This window comes from Rhinopithecus bieti, unplaced genomic scaffold (assembly GCF_001698545.2).
Source record: "Rhinopithecus bieti isolate Rb0 unplaced genomic scaffold, ASM169854v2 scaffold_2435, whole genome shotgun sequence".
Classification (NCBI taxonomy): domain Eukaryota; kingdom Metazoa; phylum Chordata; class Mammalia; order Primates; family Cercopithecidae; genus Rhinopithecus; species Rhinopithecus bieti.
Window position 1 is genome coordinate 2,316,235 of NW_016803909.1, and position 18,459 is coordinate 2,334,693.

General features: G+C 34.5%; 1 protein-coding gene across 5 annotated transcripts in view; it reads left to right on the forward strand.

Annotated features, from left to right (window-relative positions):
• Window positions 1-18,459, forward strand: part of MIPOL1 (mirror-image polydactyly 1) — a 311,836-nt gene that overhangs the window by 125,991 nt on the left and 167,386 nt on the right. The gene's annotated exons all lie outside the window — the stretch shown is intronic.

The window sequence follows — 18,459 nt, forward strand, 5'->3', positions numbered from 1 at the left end:
AAGTCAGGTAGCGTGATGCCTCCAGCTTTGTTCTCTTTGCTTAGGATTGTCTTGGCTATACGGGCTCTTTTTTGGTTCCATATAAAATTTAAAGTCGTTAAGTGTATTAGAGATTTTTATGAGTCCTTTTGTTATTTTGGTTTTAACAATCATTGAAAATTCAGAGTTTTTCACTGTTAATGTTAACTTTTTATTTTCTCACAATTTTGATTTCAGATAAAATTTACATGTACAAATGAAATACATAAATATTAAACTGGCAATTTGATGAGTTTTGACAAATTTATACATGCATGTAACCACATCCTTATAAAGGTATACACATTTCCATAGCCATAGAAAGTTCCCTCATTTATATTTCTTCTCTATCAATCATCTCTGCCCCACCCAAACAACTTTTCTGATTTTTTTTAAATTACAGATTTGTTTTGCTTCTTCTAGAATTCTATGTAAGTGGTATTGTATAATGTCAGCAAAGTATTTGTGATATTTTCCAATCAGTAATTTTGTTCTTTTTATTGATAAGCAATACTTGATTGTTTAATATTACATTTGTTGTTCATTCTCCTGTTGGTGGACATTTGGATTTGTCCAGTTTTTATCTATTATGATTAAGACTGTCACAAGAATTCTTGTATAGGTCTTTTGTGGACATACATTTTTATTTTCTTGGTTAAACACCTAAGAGTGGAATTGCTGCATTATAAGATAGGGATGTATTTATTTTTAAAATAAATCAGCACACTTTATGTGGAAGTGACTATTATTTTATATTCTCAGCAGCAATTTACTGAAGTTCTGGTTGCTCTACATACTAATCAACACTTGTTATTGTCAGTGTCTTTAATTGTAGCTGTTTTAGTAGGCATATATTGGTATATCATTGTGATTTTAATTTGCACCTCCCAGTGACTAATGCTGTTGTGAACTTTTTCAGATACTTATTGGCCATTCATATATTTTCTTTATTGAAACATCTGTTCATGTCTTTTCCTCATTTTTATTTTGGGTGTATTGACTTTTTATTATTGATTTGTGTTTCTGGGTGTGGTTCTGATTGATTCTGGATGAAGTCCATTGTCAGATACATGTATTAAAATACTTTCTCCCAGTTTTTGCTTGCTTATTTATTTTCTTAATACCATATTTTGATGGGAAGAAGTTTTACATTTTGATGACATCTAATTTATCAATATTTTACTTGTCTTGTTTAAGGAATCTTTCCTCATTTCAAGATTGCAAAGCTGACAGCTTGTTTTCCTCTACAGGCTTTAATGTTTTAGTTTTCACTTTTAGTCTGTGATTTATTTTGAGTTAATTATGTATGGTAAAATAAAGATTGAAGTTCATTTTTTTAAACAGGTGAATATCCAGTTGTTTTAGCATTATTTATTGAGAGGTGATTTTCCCCATTAAGTGGCTTTCATGCTATTGAAAAAAATTAATTGACCATGTAAGTGTGTGTCTGTTTATGGATGTGCTATTCTTTTCTAATGATCTATTTGTCTATCTTTATGCTAGTGTCACACTGCATTAATTACTGTAAATTTCAAAGACAACCGTTGAAAGTCCTCCAACTTGTTCTTTTGTAAGGTTTTTTTGGTTATTCTAGGTTCTTTGCATTTTCCTATAATCATAAGAGTCAGATTTTTAATTTCTACAAAACACCTGATAGGGTTATGATTTTCATTGTGTTGAGTCTATAGATCATTGGAACAGAGGGAGACTGACATCTTAATAACTTTTAGTTTTTCAATATATATCTCCATTTATTTCACTTATCACAGTCTGCTTCATATTAATAATGCACTACATGGTTTAAATTGTAATAATCCTTAAACAGCAAAATTCCATTTGCCCTCATCTTTTTAATATGTTGACATATATTTTATATTCATTTTACTTTAAATAAAAAAAATCCTTCAAATAAATTATGAGAAGCAAAAATATACTCTTTTACCTACACATTTATTTTAAATTCACTTTATTTCTTTATGTAGGAATTTCAATTTTGTTTTTTTCTTAACTTAAATATCTTTTAGCATTTTATTTCTTTTCTTTCCTTCTTCCTCCCTCCCTTTCTCTCTCCTTTTCTTTCTTTCCTTCCTTGCTTTTTTCCTTTATCTCTTCCTCTACCTCTTCTTCCCTTTTTCTTCTTCTTCCTTCTCCTTTTCTCCTTCTTATTCTTTCTGCTTTTTCTAATACTGTATATATCTGCTGTTGTTGAATTCAGTTCTCATTTATATGAATGTCTTCATTTTACTCTCATTTTTAAAGGATATTTTCACTAGATATGAATAGATACATGACATGAATATAAGGAATGCCCTAGGGGATCTTCTGTATTCAACATATATTTCTCCTTACCCCTTTTGGATAGTGGCAACCCAGTTTCCTCTTGGTAGTGAGGATCTGTGATCCCAGCCAGTATAGCAGCCTCCTTCCTCACCTGTTGATTCAAAGGCATGAGGAATTCCAGGTGGTAATTTCAACTTCCAGACAAGTGGTATCCATGTTATGTCCTCCTGCGAAAGCTTTTCTCCATTTGGAACTAAGATGCTTGAATTAACAGCATCTTAATTTGCAGAGATAGGAAGCAAATATTTTGCTAGTGGATCACTAGGGGTAAAAGTGAATAGAGTCATTCCTGTTTTTATCCCTTAGTTATTGAACCCATGAATCCTGGCTATGGGTAAAAAAGCATTGTATAATAGACTCTGATACAGAGTACATATGTTATTTTGGAGAATCTTACCCAGCCCCACAAGGGACTGCCACCTAGCTGGCGCTGTAACTAAGTCTCCAAAAGACCATTTTGCCATTCTGTCAAGCTAGCTGCTTCAGGATGATGGGGGACATAGTAAGACTAATGAATTCCTTGAGCACAGGCTCACTGCTTATCTGTGCTTCACTGTGAAGTGAGTTCTTGAATCAGAAGCAATACTCTGTGGGATGCCATGGTGGTAGATGAAGGCATTCTGTAAGTTCACAGTTTTTTTTTTTTTTTTTTTGGCAGAAGCATTGTGTGTAGGGTAGGCAGATCCATATCCAGCGGAAGTGTCTATTCCTAGGGTAGGCAGATCCATATCCAGCGGAAGTGTCTATTTCTATAATGGAAATGATCCAGTGTAATCACCCTGCCATTATTCCCCTTGTAGATTGCCCAGGGAATGGTGCCATTTTGGAAGCTCAGTGCTGGTATCTACTGGCAGCAGGGGCTATAGCCAGGTCAACATTGGTGACTCGAAATCCATGTTGCCGAGCCTCTGCAGAACTTCCATGCCTGCCATCATGTTTACTGTGTTCATGAGCTCATTGAGGAGTGATAGGAATGTCTGGGGAAATAGGCAGACTGATATCCACAAAATGGATCATCCCGTCAACCTGATTATTAAAGCCCTCATCTGCTATGGTCACCTTTTGGTGAGCACTCACGTGAAACACAAATACTCAGTATTCACATGTGAATGCTTTATCTTGAAATGTAAATTATCTTTAAGATAATCTTGGTAATTGATATAAAGGACTAATTCTAAGGAAGAGCAGAAAATGAAAACAAAAACTGTGAATGTAGCTAGAGACAATTCTTGATTTGGAAAAGACTTAGAGGAGGCAGAGATAAATGAACTCAGACAAGATTAATAACAAATAAATATATAGCTGTATTTAGAAGTGAAGAGAGATGAAGTCAGAGAAGTTTATGCTTAATTCCTTATTTCTTATTTGATATACTTTATTTGTTGAGCCTAGGAGATAGAAGGTTGGATTTAGGGTCTTGAGATCAGTAAAACTGTGCAGTGTGTGGAAGAAATCCAGGTAAGAAAATGAAATGGATTAGCATGCAATATCCCACATGAGGCTGGAAATAATAAAATTTGAAAGTCTTTTTTTTTTTGGAGACAGATTCTTGCTCTGTTGCCCAGGCTTGAGTGCAGTGGCACAATCGTGGCCCACTGCAGCCTCAACCTCCTGGGCTTAAGGGATCCTCTTTCCTCAGCTTCCCAAGTAGCTGGGACTATAGGTGCATGCCACCACACCTGGCTACTTTTAAAAATTTGTAGAGACAGAGTCTCCTTATGTTGCCCAAGCTGGTCTCGAACTGGGCTTAAGTGACCTTCCCACCTTAGCCTTCCAAAGTGCCAGGATTACAGGTGTGAGCCATCGTGCCTGGCCAATTCAAGCAGTCTTTAGCTGATGGTGAAAGTGGAGAAAATATATTTTTGTTTTCTATTATAATGGGTTTATCCTGGGTTGAAGTTGACAAGGTCTCTAGTGTAAGGAATTTGAAGGTGCTTGGGACAGTGTTACTGAAATAGTGAACCAGATGGTCTAGCATAGACAAAAAATAATCCTTTTTAAAAGAAACTATTATTTTGCTCTTCTTAGAGTATTTTTAATAAGAAGGCAGAAGAATATAAGGTTGTGATCTAAGAGCAAGAATTTTGAATTAAGGATTAAAGAGACCTAAGAGCAACATGCAGTACTGGTTGTGAACATTGTTTGAAGGTAAATTTCATTAAAAAAAAAAAAAAAAAAAGGGTTAAGTGTGAGTTTAGAGTGTTGTTTGGGTGACCATTGCCTTTGTCTAAAATTTTTGCAGAAATTTTTTTTTTTTTTTTTGAGGCAGAGTTTCGCTCTTTTTGCCCAGGCTGTAGTGCAATGATGCAATCTCTGCTCTCTGCAACCTCCACCCCCCAGGCTCAGTCAAATCTCCTGCCCAACCTCCCAAGTAGCTGAGATTACAGGTGCCCACCACCATGCCCAGCTATTTTTTTATACTTTTAGTAGAGACAGGGTTTCACCATGTTGGTCAGAATGGTCTCGAACTCCTGACCTCAGGCGATCCATCTGCCTCGGCCTCTCAAAGTACTGGGATTACAGGCATGAGCCACCACACCTGGCCCAGAAAATTTTCCATTAAAATATGGGACAGTAACCTTGGTGGTAAGTAGTTCACAGTGTCACAGATGAGAAACTAGTTATTCAAATCCAAATCAGTGCTTCTCAAACTAGCTGTGGTGAAGGACCATTTTTTTAAAGTTTTTTTCAAAGCTTTTTAAAAGTTTTATTATATGTTACTACCTTTGTAAATATGATAAAAATGAATTGTCAAAAGTGAAATTTAAAAAATATGCAAAATTCAAACATAACAGTTTTTAAACTATTGGCTTTAACAGCCATAAAATTTCTTTGTCAGATTACCATAAAATGTGTAATAGCTGACTTTGAATTCTAGTACTAGCTTCATGTCAGTAACAGACAGTTTTGGAGTAGTACTTGTACCTGGATCACACTTTGAGGAGTACTGCTCTAAATGAGATAGCAGAAGCTTCAAAAATGAAAGCAATATATAACGAAGTGTTCTTAGACTGGAAATAGCAGTTGGAAACTAGGAAAATCCAAGTCCTTTTTTCCTGCATCTGAAGTAACAGATTAATTCCTTATTTCTTATGTGAGAGAAGGAGCATGCTCAGTTACAGAGGGTTCAGAGAGAAGTGTTCCTGGAAGTGGGGCAGTTTTGTATTGAACTGAGGAAATAAACGGATTAGGCTTAAGAGTATGTAGAATGATCTTGGCAATGAAAAACTACTTCCAAAGGCCAGAGATGACGAAAGTACAAAGTGGGCAGGCAGGTGAGGGAAAGAGCTAAGTCATAGGAAAGTTATAGTTTTAAAATACTAGTTGACTTTAGGGAGTTGAATGATAGACTGTTTTCACTAAGATTGTTCTTAAGTTAATCACTGCTCAATAGTTTGAATGATGTTCCTGGCCTTACATATATACATCCATAAAACAACTTTAAGAACATTTAAAAAAATGCAGGTAAATGATTGACTTCATTAAAAACTAGAAAGTGTCCTGAGAACTGTCTGAGGTCTTTAAAGCTTTTGCTACAGTAGTTGGTTAATCAGTACACAAATATTTACTTGCCTCTTGTAGAGAACACTAGTTATCATACTTACATGTTCAGAAATAATTTGAGTCTGAAGTCTCAATGAGAATGACTTTTTATATAATATTCAACTTGTTGATACTTTGATTTGTCATATGAACTTTTAGTTTTAGTCTTGTAATCTTAGAAGTTAGAGTTGCTTCTGTTAGGATTTAACAATGTTTGGGCAGCACACATTATACAAGAAAATTAAGAATGAGCACTTAAATAATTGACAGCTCAGTTGAGATTACAACATTTATAATGGCAAATAAAGTTTGCAAACCAGGAGGAAGCACCTGTGATTCCAGGAATATAATAACTGAAAAAGAGCTTAATAAACTATTAAACTGTGGCTATCATCCAGTAAACACTAATGCTCTTTCCTGAACTCTGATTTGTGTTTTAAAATAGTGTAAGAAACATCTCTGTCCTTTTATGCAATAACTGCCAACTTAACATTTAGGTTATACTGTTGTTTGTTTATGGATTTTGAGAAGATCCATTGAAGTTTACTTAAGAAGCAACTCATTACAATGGTATTATTTACTGAATTTTGTTTTCCTGGTCATTAGCTAACTATAGAGTTCAGCATTACAAGGTTATAACTATACAAAAAGGATCAAAATACCACATCCTAGTAGTTGTATTAGCCAGAGAAGTAAAGTCATCATCTTAGAAATAAATGCTTTTGCAGCACTGAAGAGATTATAAAAAACGAATAAGCCAAATCAGAACTTTTATGTGGTAATTTTTTAATTATCTTTATTTTAATCATTTTAGTAATATAATATTGTTCTACATTTTAATTACATTCTGATTATTCACATTAAACTATAGAAATGCAATACTTTTCTGGTATAATTCTTATCAAAACAGAAAATTCAGAACGGTTCTTGAATTTTACATTTATTATTGAATTTGAAGAGGAAGTGTTGCTAGTGAATTTTAAGTTTTAATTCAGCTACTATAATTGTAATCTCAAATCCATTTAGTCTCCAAAGAGGTTTTAGGTAAATATTGTAAACACCTGGAAGGTAGGAAAATACCAACATAGTGTTCTTAAATTTTATACAAACATAATTCTAATTTAACTTTAATGTATTAAATATAGTTATGATTCCATATAATTAACAGTCCTCAATATAATTAACAGTTCATACATTAAATGTGAGATATAATATCCTTTATGTTTGTATTACCATTTCCTCTTGTTAAACTCTATGATTATCCCAGCAGATTGAGATCTTGAGAAACTGTGGGTGATAAAAGGGCTGTTCTCAGAGTATCAGATACTTCTAAAATTAAGGGACTGTGTAACTTTTGTTTTTGTGTCCTTTTAATTTTTTTTTTTTTTTTTTTGCAACCTGTTTAGATTACTTCCTCAGACTTATCATTCTACCCTTTCCTTCTTTTACCACTAGAATACACAGAGTACACAGCCAGAAAATTAGGATGCCAGGAGGAGAGATCAGAGAGGGATGGGTTAAACAGACAAGTGATAAATTAGTTTTTGTGACTTTTGTGTTCAGGAGAGTATTTGTTGTATTTAAAGGGCTAAAATGGAGCAGACATCTGGGATATATTGAATATTTATCTTTTTTAGTTCCTTATGTGAAAAATGAGTGGGCTGTGAATGTGTGGATTTATTTCTGGGTTTTCCGTTTTGTTCCATTGGTCTATGTGTCTGGTTTTGTTTCGTTTTTTAGTCTATCCTGTGGTCCCATATGTATCTGTTTTTATGCCAGTTACCATGCTGTTTTGATTACTGTAGCTTTGTAACATAATTTGAAGTCAGGTCATATAATTCCTGAAGCTTTATTCTTTTTTTTTCTTGGAATCTTGTGACTCCATATCAATTTTATGTTTATTTTTTATGTTTATGTGAAGAATGTCGTTGGTGTTTTGATAGAGATTGCATTGAATCTGTAGGTTGCTTGAATAGTATGGATACTTTAACAATATTGATTCATTCAATCCATGAACATGGAATCTTTCCTCTGTGTGTGTGTGTGTGTGTGTGTGTGTGTGTGTGTGTTTGTGTGTGTGTATCCTCTTCAGTTTCTTTCATCAGTGTTTTATAGCGTTCATTGTAGAGACGTTTTACTTCTTTGGTTAAGTTTATAGAAATACTACTAATTGTTTATGTTGATTTTATATTCTGTAACTTTACTGAATTCATTTATCAGTTCTAATAGTTTTTTTGTGTGTAGTCTTTAGGTTTTCCTAAATGTAAGATCATGTCATCTGCAAAATAGGATAATTTCAATTCTTTCTTTCCAGTTCAAATGCGTTTTATATCTTTCTCTTGTCCAATTGCTCTGTCTAGGACTTTCAATAATTTGTTGAATAAAAGTGGTGAAAGTGAATGTCCTTGTCTTGTTCCAGATCTTATAGAAAACACTTTCAGGCTGGGCCCGGTGACTTACGCCTGTAATCCCAGCACTTTGGGAGGCCAGAACAGGTGGATCATTGAGGTCAGAGTTCAAGACCAGCCTGGCCAGGATGGGGAAACCCTGTCTCTACTAAAAATACCAAATTATGCCAGCATGGGAGCAGAGTGCGCTGTAATCCCAGCTACTTGGGAAGCTGAGGCAGGAGAATTGCTTGAACCTGGAGCAGAGGTTGCAGTGAGCCTTGAGATCATGCCATCTGCCACCCCAGCCCTGGGTAACAGAGCACGATCCTCTCAAAAAAAAAAAAAAAAAAAAAAAAAAAAGGCACTTTCAGTTTTTTCCTATTCTATATGATTCTAGCTGTAGGTTTGTCATTTATGGCCTTTGTCATGTTGAGATATGTTCCTTTCATACCCAGTTTGTTGATAGTTTTTATCATGAAGGGATGTTGAATTTTACCAAATGCTTTTTTTGAAATCTGTTGGAATAATTATATCGTTTTTGTTCTTCATTGCACTGCACTGTTGATGCAGTGTATCGTGTTTGCTGATTTGCATATGTGGAACCATCCTTGCATCCCTGAGATTAATCTCACTTGATCATGTTGAATCAAACTGCATGTAACTTTTGACTCCCCAAAACCTTACTAATAGCCTACGGTTAACTGGAAGTCTTACCTTTAACAACACACAGTTGACTAACACATCTTTTGTATGTTACGTGTATTATATACTGTATTCTTAAAGCAAGCTAGAGAAAAGAAAATGTTATGAAGAAAATTGTAAGGAAGAGAAAATACATTTACAATATTGACCTATATTTATCAGTGCCATAAATTTACATCATCTGTTTATAGGATGAATTGTCCAAAATGGCAGGCAACCACAATTTTAGTTGTCAATCTATGGTACATATCAGGCAATTCAACTTTTTTTTGGTATTGTCATGACTTTTCTCTGCTTCTCTGGAGTACTTCCAGCATCACTAGTGGCATTTTGTGTGGTCCCATGGTGTTACTGAAGAGTCACAGTATTGCAATGGATGAAAAATACGTGAGAACTGCAAGAGATCATTTTGCTATGATACACAATTTACTGGAGACATGAACTGCTGTTGTGGAGATGAGTAGCGTCCCATGGTGTTTTAAGGAGATACTTGCAGTAAGTTAGATCACTGCAATAGTAATAGCAGGCAGTTATGAAATTATTATAGTAGTATAGTATTGCTACAGATAATTTTATGCAACTATGATTTAATACTATTAGATCAGTGCAAAAGTAGTTGTGGTTTTTGGCATTAATAAATCTTTACCTTTGTTTACATTCTCTTGATGGCAAATGGTTCCATGTATAATCTGTGTTTGTGTGTGTATATTTTGGTAAATTTTAACTTTTTCCAATGAATTTGTATACATTTAATGGTAGTCAGTTATATTAATAAAATACTGCTATGCACATTTTAATGCATTCATGGTATACCTAACTTTTTATTAGCTTTTCTGATATTTTTACCTTACACAGTTCATCTTTGAATTTTTTCAAATTGTCACAACCTTTCTGATATACCTATTGAAAAAAGTCTGTGTTTAATTCGGCCTACACAGTTCAAATTTGTGTTGTTCAAGGACCATCTGTACTCCAGTTAAAGACAGATACTGTGACATATTAAAGGTAGTGAAAAGTCAGGAGTCAATTATGTATACTGTCTGTAAGAAACATACTTAAGACAAGACACAGATAAGTTGAAAGTAAAATGTGGAAATATATAATATGTGAGCTATAAACATAAGAAAGTTGCTATGGCTATATTAATATCAGACGGAGTAGACTTAAAGGCAAAGAGTATTACCAGAGATGAAGAGGGACGTGTCACCAGAAATACATAGCAATCCTAAGTGAATATATAAATAATAGCAGATCATCAAAGTACAAGAAGCAAAAACTGAGAGAAATAAGGGAAGAAGTACACTATTTAGCAATCATAATTGGAAGTATCACTGCTGTTCTTTCTGTAATTGACAGACAATTTGAACAAAATTCATTACCGTTATAGAAGAATTGACTTTGCAAATCACCTGTTGACAACTATAGAAATACATTCTTTTCAGGTTCACATGGAACAATCAAAAAGATAAGACTATATGCTGGACTTTAAAATAGTTCACAATACATTTGAAGATAGATTTTATAGGCATATATGTTCTGTCTACAAGGGAACTGAATGAGAAATTAACTAGAAAAGATATTTAGAATAGGAAACTAAGCAGCACCTTTTAAATAATTCAAGTGTCAATGTAAAGTAGAAAGAGAAATTTAGAAAAAAAGATAATAACTGAATGATATACACAGCTTCATGCTAATGCATTTAGTAACCCAGATGAAATGGATAAATTTATTGTAAATAGATACGCTAAAACTATTTAGATTTTCCGTTTCTTGTGCAAGTTTTGATAAATTGCATTTTCAAAGAATTTATTCATCTAGCTTAAGATACATTTGAAATAAAAATATTGACAATTCAATATTTTTAATGTTATGAAAATGTGAGACCTCGACTGTTCAGACAATCTTAAAAAGAGTGAAATTGGAAGACTTATGTTACCTGATTTTAAGACCCAAAAACTACAAGGGACAGTCAAGACTGTAGCTTATCCACACACAAATCAATGGAACTGTATCGACGGTAGAAATAGATTCATTCATATATAATGACTTAATTGTTTTTTACATTTTTAACAACTTTATTGAGATTCATATACCATTCATACCCTTAAAGTATAAAATATAATGTTTTTTGGTATATTTAAAGTTGTGTAGTCACTACTACAATTTTAGAACATTTTTATCAATCCCAAAAGAACCCCTGTACCCATTAGTAGACACTCTCTGTTTATTTCCCCCGAATTTATTCCCACCAGCCCTAAGCAACCAGTACTCTGTCTATATATTTGTCTATTCTGGATTTTACATAAATGTATTCATAGAGTATGTGGTCTTTTGTGACAGGCTTTTTTCATTTTATATAATTTTTTTCAATATTTATCCATCTGGTAGTATGTATTAGTACTTTTATTGCAAAACTGATCATTTTTAAATTGTCAAATAATTGTATGGATATGCCATATTTTGTTTATTCATTTATCAGCTGATGGACATTTGAGTTGTTTCCACTTTGTGACTGTTAGGCTGCTATGAACATTAATGTATAGGTTTTTGTGGGAGCATGTTTTTCATTTCTCTTGAGTATATACTTTGAAGTGGAATTGCTAGATCATGTGGTAACTCTAACATTTTGATGAACTACCAAACTCTTTTCTTAAGTACCTTTACCGTTTTACATTTCCACCAACAATTTATGAGGGGTCCAATTTATCTACATTCTTGCTAACACCTGTTACTATCCTTCTTTTTATTATAACCATCCCAGTGGATGTGAGGTGGTATCTTGTGGTTTTAGTTTTTTGTCTTTTAAAATTGTGGTAAATATACATAACAAAAAATTTACTGTATTCACTATTTTTACCTATACAGTTCAGTAGTGTTCATATCGCCATCCATCCATATCCAGAACTGTTTCATATCGCAAGACTTAAATTCTGTACCCATTAAACAATAGCTCCTCATTCCACTCTCCCCCTAGCCCCAGACAACCACCATTTCACTTTCTTTGTCTATGAAGTTCAGTATTCTAGGTACCTCATATAAGTGAAATCATGCAGTGTTTGTCCTTTTGTGACTGGTTTATTTCACACAGCACAATGTCCTCAATGTTGATTTATGTTGTAGTGTGTATCAGAATTTCCTTCCTTTTTTAGGCTGAGTAATGTTCTGTTATTTGTATATACCACATTTTGTTTGTCAATTCATCTGCTGCTGGCAATTTGGGTTGCTTCTAACATTGGCCATTGTGAATAATGCTGCAATTTATATATCTTCATTGGAAAAATATCTTCTATTCAAGTTTTTTGCCCATTTTTAAGCCGGGTTTGTTATTGTTGAGTTCTTTTTATATTCTGGATTTAAACTCCTTATTTGACATATGATTTAGAAATATTTTCTCCCATTCCATGGATTGTCTTCTCACTGTCTTGGTTGTGTCCTTTTGTGCACAAGTTTTTAATTTTGATATAGTTCAATTTTATCTTTAGCTGCTTGCGCTTTTAGTATCATATTCAAGAAATGATTGACAAATCCAATGTCATGAAATTTTTTCCCCATATTTTCTTCTAAGAGTTTCAGAGTTATTAGCGCTTATGTTTAGGTCTTTGATCCATTTTGAGCTAATATTTGTATATGGTATAAGGTAAGGGTCCAAAATCTTTTTTTTTTTTTTTTTTTTGCATGTGGATATTCAGTTGTCCCTGAACTATTTGTTGAAAAGACAATCCTTTCCTCATTAAGTGGTTTTGGTACCTTTATCAAAAATCACTTGACTATATATACAAAGGTTTACTCCTAGACCCCACTATTCTGTTTTATTGGTCTACATGTCTGTCTTTATGCCAGTACCACAGTGTTTTAATTACTGTAGCTTTGTAATGTTGGAATTCGGAAGTGTGAAACTTTCATGTTATCATTCTCTTTTATTATTATATAATGTCCTTCTTTGTCTCTTCTAATTTGCTTGTCCGGCTATGTCTAGTTTACTCATAAGCCCAACAAAGGCATTCTTTATTTCTGTTATAGGGTTTTCGATCTTTGGAATTTCTTTTTCGCTCTTTCTTAGAATTCCCATCTCCCTGGTTATATTGTCCATCTGTTTTCCCTGACGTCTACTTTATCTATTAGAACCCTTAGCATATTAATCACAGTCGTTTTAAATTTCTGATCTGATAATTCCAGTATCCCTGCCATTTCTGAGTCTGGCTCTGATATTCGCTCTGTCTCTTCAATTGTGTTTTTTGTTTTTTGCCTTTTCATATGCCTTATAATTTTATCTTTTTTTAAAATTTTTTATTTTTTAATTTTAAGACAGAGTCTCACTCTGTTGCCCAGGCTAGAGTTCAGTGGCGTGATCTCAGCTCACTGCAACGTCCACTTCCCAGATTCAATCGATTCTCCTGCCTCAGCCTCCCGAGTATCTGGGACTACAGCACGCATCACCACACCGAGAAAATTTTTTGTAATTTTAGTAGAGATGGGGTTTCACCATTGTTGGCCAGGCTGGTCTTAAACTCTGACCTCAAGTTATCTGCCTGCTTCTGCCTCTGTAATTTTATCTTAACAGCGAGACATGATGTACTGGGTAAAAAGTACTAATGGGTCTTTTTTCCCCCTTGGTTGTAGTATCACTTGGTTGCTATGGCTTCTTAAATGGTTTCTAGAATTCCCACAAAACGTTGTTCCATATTTTGTTGTTAATTTGTGTTCCTATTGGGGATCTAGGGCTTGGAGCTTCTTTATCAGCTATCTTACTGATATCACTCTCCTCACTGTGATCGTGCTGTGCATTTCCCTAACGGCTAATGAAGTTGAATACCTTTTCCTTTGCTTATTGTTCATTTGTAAATATACATACATGTATATACTTTTTTTTTTTTTGAGACAGAGTCTTGCAGTGTCACCAGGGCTGGTGTGCAGTGATGCAATCTTGGCTCACTGCAACCTCTGCCTCCCAGGTTCTAGTGGTTCTCCTGCCTCAGCCTCCTGAGTTGCTAGGATTACAGGTGCCCGCCACCATGCCTGGCTAATTTTTTGTATTTTTAGTAGAAATGGGGTTTCATTATGTTGGCCAGGCTGTTCTCGAATTCCTGACCTTGTGATCTGCCTGCCTCAACCTCCCAAAGTGCTGGGTTTACAGGCGTGAGCCACTGCACCCAGCCTTGTATGTGTTATCATATGCAACACAGAAGTTTTTTATTTTGATAAAATCCAATTTATTTTTTCCTTGGTCACTCCAAGGATAAGAAGGCTTTGTCTAACTCATGGTCACTAAGATTTACTGCTGTTTTTTCCTAATATTTTTATAGTTTATCCTTTACATTTAGTTGTATGACCTACTTTAAGTTCATTTGTTGTATGGTTTACAAAAGGAATTCAATTTCAGTCTTTTGCATGTGACAGTGGCTTGATCTTTTTTTTTTTTTCTTTTTTTTTTTTTGAGACAGAATCTCACACTGTCTTCCAGGCTAGAATGCAGTAGTGTGATCTTGGCTCACTGCAACCTCTGCCACCCAGTTTCAAGTGATTCTCCTGCCTCAGCCTCCTGAATATCTGGGACTATAGGTGTGCGCCACCATGCCCAGCTAATTTTTGTGTTTTTAGTTGAGACAGGGTTTTGCCATGTTGCCCAGGCTGGTCTAGAAGTCCTGGCCTCAAGTGATTTGCCCGCCTCAGCCTCCAAAAGTTCTGGGATTACAGATGTGAGCCACCACGCCCGGCCATTTTTATCAAGGTACCGAATCAGCCTACTTGAAAAAGAAAAGTATTTTCAGCAAGCAGTGCTGGAATAGCTGGGTATCAGAAAAAGAGTCTTGACCCTTCCCTCACACCATACTAAAAAATGAGTCAAGATGGGTTATACACCTCAACAAGACAGCTAAAACTGTAAAGCTGTCAAAGAAACCATAGAAAAATGCCTTTTCTGCCTTGAGGTAGGCAGGAATTGAAAGAAAAGACACAAGTAGCTGTAACTTAAAGACAGTATTGATAAATTTAACTTAAACAAGATTAAAAGTGAAAGCTCATCAAAAGCCAACCTTAAGAAAATAAATTGGCAAGCTATAACTGGGGAGAAAATATTTGTAATTCATGTATAAAACAGTGGACTTGTATTAAATGCATATTTAATCATGTATAAATTGATAATAAAAAGATATGCCACCAAAGAAAATGAGCAAAAGACTGGAACAGAACTTCAAAATCATCCAATGACAACCTGAAAAGATTCGTTATCATTTGTGATCAGGGACACATAAATTTAAATATGCTACTACATCACATGCACTATGGTGTCTGAAATTAAAAAGACAGACAACAGCAAACATTGGTAAGGATATGGAGCAACTGAAACTCCTCCATTGCTAATGGGAGTGTGAAATAGTACAACCAGGTTTGAAAACTGCTTTGTACTTTCTTAGGCAGTTGAACATATGTCTATTCTATGACTTAGCAATTCCATTTCTAGGTCTTTACCTTGGAAAAATGAAAATAAGAATATGCTGTAAGACATTTAAAGGGATGTTTATAGGAGCTGATTTATAATATTCAACTATTGAAAATGATTTGAAAATCATTTCATCAAAAGGCAAATGTATATACAAATTGTGGGATATGCATACAATGGAATACTATTTAGCATGAAAAGCATGAACTGCTGTCACACACACTCACACACAAACATAGATGAATCTTTAATACATATGTTGAATTAAAGTCAGACAAAGGATTACAGAATTAAAAGTTTCATTGTTTTTTATAAAGTTCAAGAAGAGATGAAATAACCTATGCTATTACAAATCAGAATAGTAGTAGCCTGTGGGGATTGGTGCAGATTGGCTTAAGAGGGAGTACCAAGATATTTTCTGGTAGAAATAGTCTACATCTTAATTAGGATGGTAGTAATCGAGATTTATAAATTTGTCAAAAACCAATCAATTCTGTACTTAAAATGTGTGCATTTTACTCTGTGTAATTTTACCTAAAATAAAATCCCTATCAAATAATAATTTGGCTTATAAGATACGGTTAAAATTTCAGAAGTTCCCTGTTTAATACATTTTTTTCTTAACTCCTGCATCTTCTTTCCTCTGGTTTTTGTGCTTACTTTTTCCTATGCAGAATCTTGGCGTCTTACTACTTTGTCTTTCCTTATTTTGGCCTCCCTTGCTTTACTCTATTGCTGCTGTGATGTAGTTGGTCCTGACCCTGGGTTAATGTGTGTTTTTGTCTTTGTTTCAAAAAAAAAGCTTAAATAGCAAAATAAAATTTTAAGACTACAGAAAGCATGTAGAAGGTATAAAGAAAGAAAAGATTTTTGTACATTTGTACCATGTGTTTATGTTTTAAGCTGCTTATTACAATAGTCAAAAAGTTAAAACAAATTAAAAGTTTATGATGTAAAAAAGTTACAGTAAGCCGGGCATGGAAGCTCATACCTGTAATCCTAGTACTTTGGGAGGCCAAGGCGGGGTGATCCCTTGCATCCAGGAGTTCAAGACCAACCTGGGCAATATAGTGAGACCCCTTCTCTACAAAAAAATGCAGAAATTAGTTGGTTGTGGTGGTGCATGCCTGTAGTTCCAGCTCCTGCCTCCGGAGGCTGAGGTGGGAGGACTGCTTGAGCCAGAGAGATTGAGGCTGCAGTGAACTATAATCATGCCACTACACTCAGCCTTGGTAACAGAGACCCTGTCTCAAAAAAAAAAAAAAAAAAGTTACAGTAAATTAAGATTTTTTATTGAAGCAGAAAGTATTTTTTATAAATTTAGTGTAGCTTAAGTGTACAATGTTTATAAAATCTATAGTAGTGTACAAAAATGTCCTAGGCCTTCACAATCACTCACTCACTCACCCAAAGTAACTTCCAGTGCTATAAGCTCCATTCATGGTAAGTGTCCTGTACAGCTATACCATTTCTAATCTGTTAATACCGTATTTTCACTGTACCTTTTCTGTTTAGATACACAAATACTTACCATCGTGTTACACTTGCCTACAGTATTCAGTACACTAACATTCTGTACAGGTAACTATACCATATAGCCTAGGTGTGCATGCAGTAGGCTATACCATCTGGATTTGTGTAAGTACATGTCACATTTGCACAACAACAAAACAACCTAATTATGCATTTCTCAGAATGTGTCTCCATTGTTAAGCAATGTATTCCTGTATCTTGAGTATTAACCAAAATGTGACACAGACACACCCAGTGAGCACATGCTACTGGAAAAATGGCACTGATGGATTTGCTTGACATGGGGTTGCCACAAACCTTCAATATGTAAAAAACATAATATCTGTAAAATGTAATAAAGTGAAGTGTAATGAAGTGAAGCTATAGTATGCCTATAGCTATTTTTTTGTTTTTTATTTCTAAAAAGAGCATTCTGATTTTAGCAAGTATGCTAGCCTTAGAATGTGAAATTAAAAGGTGAGAAATATTTGCGTAGGTTGTTTTCATTCATTTACCATAGACATTGTTAGGAATGAAGGGACTGAGTTAAAAGGTAATAATTCTATATATCAGCTAGTTCCTTTCTGATCTTTGTTAAGTATTTCCTTGTATCAGATCTAAGTATTACTTAAAAATTATCTGTATCTCTGTTTGTTCAAAGTTCTAATGTTATTTTTTAAAATTTTTTATAAGTTTAGATGAGGTCTTACCGTGTTGCCCAAGCTGGTTTTGGGTACCTGGCCTTACGCAATCCTCCTGCCTCAACCTCCCAAAATGCTGGGACTATAGGCATGAGCCAACACATCTAGCCCAAAGTTCTAATTTTAAAATATCATTAACTTTTTCTGTAGTTCTAGCTGTTTCAGTTCCTTTTGCTATTGTAAATGTATGTGTACAGTAAAAATTTGTTGACAACTGATTTATACTGCTTGAATTTGAATCCTGCTTATTAGCTGCTTGACTTTAGAAGAGTTATTTATTATTCTTCGCTTCTGATTTTTTTCTCTTCAAAATGGTATAATAATATCTAATTCATAGGGCCCACATCAAGATTAAATAATTTAATACATATAAAATACTTGGAACAGGACCTGGTGCACACTTATTTCTCACTAAGAGTTGATTGACTATCATAATTAATGTGCATGTTGGCTGGGCGGAGTGGCTCATGCCTGTAATCCCAGCACTTTGGGAGGCCAAGGCAGGTGGATCATCTGAGGTCAGAAGTTGAAAACCAGCCTGGGCAACATGGTGAAACCCTGTCTCTACTAAAAATACTAAATTAGCTGGGCATGGTGGTGTGTGCCCCCCAGCTACTTGGGAGGCTGAGGCAGGATAATTGCTTGAGCCTGGAAGAGAGGTGGAGGTTGCAGTGAGCCGAGATTGCGACATTGCACTCCAGCCTGGGTGACAGAGCAAGACTCTGCCTCAAAATAAATAAATAAATAAATAAAGCACGTTAAGAATTATTGTGAAATATATGTAAATCACAATTTTTTTTTTTTTTTTTTTTTT